Raw genomic sequence first — 4,824 nt, forward strand, 5'->3', positions numbered from 1 at the left:
TCAGAGTCGAACACCCTCTGAAGGGCTGTGGCAGTGTCCTCCTCTCCATTATGCAGCAGTCCAGCCCTTCGAAATCCGTTGGTGATCGTGGATGTTTTCACGCTTTTCCACGCTGTGAGAATCCAATGGTGGAGTTGGGCATAACTTGCTTTTCGCAAGTTTATCGCCGCTCATCATCCACGCCTCCAGCTGAACGCGTAGTGCTACTTTGAAGTTTGTTTTTCGCGCTACTTCGTATGGCACTACGTTGCCTGGCGGATGGACATGTGACCAACATACCACTCTTGAACCCCGATCCTTCCGCCAGGCAACGTAGTGCCGTACAACAGCGGAACAAACAAAACAAATCCGCTCATGGACAATCCATAGAAAAGCCGCACCTGACTAAAAGCCGCAGGGTTCAAAGCTTGTGCAAAAAGTAGCGGCTTATAGCCCGACAATTACGGTATACCGTATTTTCACGACCATAAGGCGCACGTAAAAGTCTTAGATTTTCTTCAAAAAGTACGGCGCGCCCTATAGCGTAGTGCGCCCTGTGTGTTGTAATGAGGACGTAGTAGAGGACACCATGAGAACGCTAAAGGGTGAAGTGTGGCCGAGTTGGAGGAAAGACTCGAGCGGTAGATCATCGAGCAAAGAACGAGCGGGAGAAGCGTTTCGACGGTCACCATTCGGCTAAAAGCAGTTTCACTTTCACTTTTTATGAAACGGTGCCATTTTTCCATCCGGACCAGGACTACGGCAGTGCAGCAACTTCCAGCGGATTATAAGGAAAAGCTGGCCATCTTCCGCTCCTACTGCAGCAAACACATCGCCGACAAACACATCCAGCCCAGCCACATCACTAACATGGACGAGGTCCCGCTCACTTTCGACATCCCGGTGAGTCACACTGTGGAGAAGAAGGGGACCAGCACGGTAGCGATACGCACAACGGGGTATGAAAAGTCTTCTTTCACTGTTGTGCTTGGCTGCCATGCTAATGGACAGAAACTGCTGCCTATGGTGATTTTTAAGCGAAAGACTTTGCCTAAAGAGAAGTTTCCAGCAGGAATCATCATTAAGGCAAATGAAAAGGGCTGGATGGATGAGGAAATGATGAAAGACTGGCTGAGGGAGCTGTATGTAAGGAGACCAGGTGGTTTTTTCCACGCATCACCATCGCTCTTAATCTGTGACTCTATGCGTGCCCATCTCACAGCCGATGTGAAAAAACTAGTGAAACAAATGAACTGTGAGCTTGCTGTCATTCCGGGAGGCCTGACAAAGGAACTCCAACCGCTGGACATCGGTGTGAACCGCCCGTTCAAAGTAAGGCTGCGAGCGGCCTGGGAGCGATGGATGACCGATGGAGACCACAGTTTCACCAAGAGTGGAAGGCAGCGCCGGGCGAGTTACGCCACAATTTGCCAATGGATTGTAGATGCTTGGGCTAACATGTCTGCTGGCACTGTTGTTCGAGCTTTCGCAAAAGCCGGCATCATTTCCGAGGAGCCGCACGGCACGGAAAGTGACTCTGACGATGAAGAAAGTGAACCTGGAATGTTTGATGGAGATTTAGCGCAGCTGTTCAATTCAGACACAGAGGATGAGGACTTCGATGGGTTTGATTGATGATAAAAATGTGAGTACCAAACTTTGTTTTGCTCCTGCTTTATTTTTAAATACGCACACTTGTATGCTTGTGTGTTGTTGATGATGACGATTACTGGTAATAGAAATGTGAGTAAGGTACCGAACTCAGGTTTGCTCCCGCTTTATTTTTAAATATGCGGTACTTGTATGCGCCCTATGATCCAGTGCGCCTTATGTGTGTGTTAAATACAGTAATAGCACACATAACTGAGACTGCGCCTTTTAGTACAGTGCGTCTTATGGTCGTGAAAATACGGTATATATAAAATGTACAATATACAAGACGTAAGTAATATGTAATAAATAGTGTTATGTATATACAGTTGAGTTGTTGCACATAGAATTGGTATTGCACAGTGGTGGTCCATAGAGGAAGTGGGAAGTGGGGGGCTGTGTTATCTGTGCATGTGTGAGTTCAGGGTGGTTATCGCTTTGGGGAAGAAACTGTTTTTGAGTCTGTGGGTTTTTGTGCTGATGCACCTGTAGCGCTTCCCTGAGGGAAGCAGGCTGAACATGTTGAAGCCAGGGTGGGAGCTGTCCTTGATAATGTTTGCTGCTCTGGTGAGGCAGCGGGAGGAATAAATGTCCATCAGGGAGGGGAGAGGGCAGCCGATGATCTTTTGTGCTGTCTTGACCACACTCTGAAGCCTCACTCTATCTGCTTTGGTGCAGCAGCCGTACCATACCGTGATGCAGTAGGTTAGCAGGCTCTCAATGGACGAGCGGTAGAAGGTCAGCAGCAGGTTGGAGTTCAGCTTGTACTTCCTGAGGACTCTCAGGAAGTACAGCCGCTGTTGGGCCTTCTTGATGACCGCTGAGATGTTTCCTGTCCAGGAGATGTCAGCAGAGATGAGGACACCGAGGAACCGGAAAGTGTGGACCCTCTCCACACATTCCCCGTTGATGTAGAGGGGGGCCAAGTCAGTGCTGTGTCTCCTGAAGTCAACAATGAGCTCTTTGGTTTTCTTAGTGTTCAGTGCCAGGTTGTTTTCTGAACACCATGCTGCCAGCTTCAGGACTTCCTCTCTGTAGTCTGCCTCGTCTCCCTTCGAGACGAGTCCGACTACCGTGGTGTCATCAGCAAACTTGATGATGAGAGTGTTGTTGTGGGTTGAACTGCAGTCGTGGGTGTAGAGAGAATACAGGAAGGGGCTCAGCACACAGCCCTGTGGGGAGCCGGTGCTCAGTGTGCGAGTGGAGGAGAGATGAGGGCCGAGTCTTACAGTCTGGGGTCGGTTTGTGAGGAAATCCTTTATCCAGGCACATGTGAGAGGAGGGAGGCCAAGAGTGACCAGTTTGGTGATGAGGATGTCCGGGATGATTGTATTAAAGGCTGAGCTGTAGTCCACAAAGAGCATTCGGACGTAGCTTTGCCGCTGCTCTAGGTGACTCAGCACAGCGTGGAGGGCTGTGGCGATGGGGTCTTCTGTGGATCTGTTTGCACAGTATGCAAACTGGTGGGGGTCGAATTCTGGGGGGAGGTAATCCTTGATGTGCTGAAGGACTAGTCTCTCAAAGCATTTCATGATTACCGGTGTGAGGGCCACAGGGCGGTAATCATTCAGGCTGGAGATGGGAGACTTCTTCGGCACTGGGATAATTGTGGCTGATTTTAGACAGGATGGGATGGCTGCCTGATCCAGTGAGAGGTTGAAGAGTCTGGTGAAGATGAGGGTGAGCTGGTGTGCGCATGCTCTTAGTACCTTGCCAGGTACTCCATCTGGACCGGCCGCCTTCCTGGGGTTCACTGCTAGGAGCACACGTCTGACATCATGCTCTGTTACAGTGAGTGGGGCGGTGCAGGAACCAGGTGAGGATGAGGATGGGAGCAGGGCTGAAGCAGATGAGTGTTGCTGTTGTGGTGTTTCAAAGCGGGCGAAGAAGCTGTTTATTTCCTCTGCCAGCTGCCCACTCGGGTTTTCTGTTTTCGCAGTGCTGCCTCTGTGGTTGATGATGTCTTGCATTCCCTGCCACACCTCTCGTGTGTTGTTGCTGGACAGGTGGGACTCGATGTTCCTTTTGTGGTCTGACTTGGCTTTTTTAATCCCCCCTTTCAGGTCAGCTCGAGCAGCCCTGTACAGAGCTCTGTCACCTGACCTGACGGCGGCATCACGGGCTTTGAGGAGTGAGCGGACCTCGCTGGTCATCCAGGGTTTTTGATTTGGGAAAACCCGAATGCTTTTGTCCACTGTCACATTTGCAGTACAGAACTTGATGTAGTCCAGTACTGATCCTGTGAATGTTTCTAGGTCCTGGTGTTCAAATATGTCCCAGTCTGTCTCTGTGAAGCAGTCCTGTAGTTTGGAGAGAGCATTTTCCGGCCAGGTTGTAACAGTCTTTGTGGTGGGCCTGGCACTGCGCCTGAGGGGGGTGTAGGCTGGGGAGAGCAGGAGGGAGAGATGGTCGGACTGACCGAGGTGGGGGAGGGGTATGGCTCTATATGCATGCTTGATGTTGGAGTAAACATGATCTAGACTGTTTTCTCCTCTGGTGGGACATTTGACATGCTGATAGAAGTTTATTCTCCACCTCTCGTCTCTCCCCCACCTGCAGAGTGGACTCCTGCAAGGATGGAACAACCTCCCCACCAGTTGGAGAGCCCCCCAGTTAGGCCGATGCACAAGAGGCCCCCTGCGCCAGGGCTGAGCCCCCGTGCACCCACCCGCCCACAACCTCGGTGACACACCGACGAGGACCGGAGCCCCCAAGGCCCAGCCAGAGCCCCAGCACGGAGGCGAAGCACCCCCGAACCCCCACGCCTGCCCCGTATCCACTCAGGGGCAGCCAGGCCACCAGGCCACCAGTACAGTCCATCCTCCAGCCCCGCTGCACGCAGCCATGAGGAGAACAACCTCTAAGAGCGACCAGAGCTACTAACCAGGTTATGAACATAACCCCCGGGTTAAGCCCTCCAGGGATAACGTCTCTAGGGGTCCTCCAGGCGCCCTAAGCCCGTCCCAACTCCACATCAACCACAATAGCTAAGGCGGGACCAAACCACGACCCCCTACCCCCGCTAGGTGATGGAGCCGATCAAAGGAGCCCAGAGGGATTGATCTAATGTGGTGGCAGAGGCTATATCGAGACTAATGTGATCCATCCATTCGCTTCTGCTTATCCTTTTCAGGGGGTGCTGGCTAATGTGATCTATTAGATAATTTCTATATTGGCTAGAATTAAGATTATATT

This window comes from Simochromis diagramma, unplaced genomic scaffold (assembly GCF_900408965.1).
Source record: "Simochromis diagramma unplaced genomic scaffold, fSimDia1.1 OVJJ01000383.1, whole genome shotgun sequence".
Classification (NCBI taxonomy): domain Eukaryota; kingdom Metazoa; phylum Chordata; class Actinopteri; order Cichliformes; family Cichlidae; genus Simochromis; species Simochromis diagramma.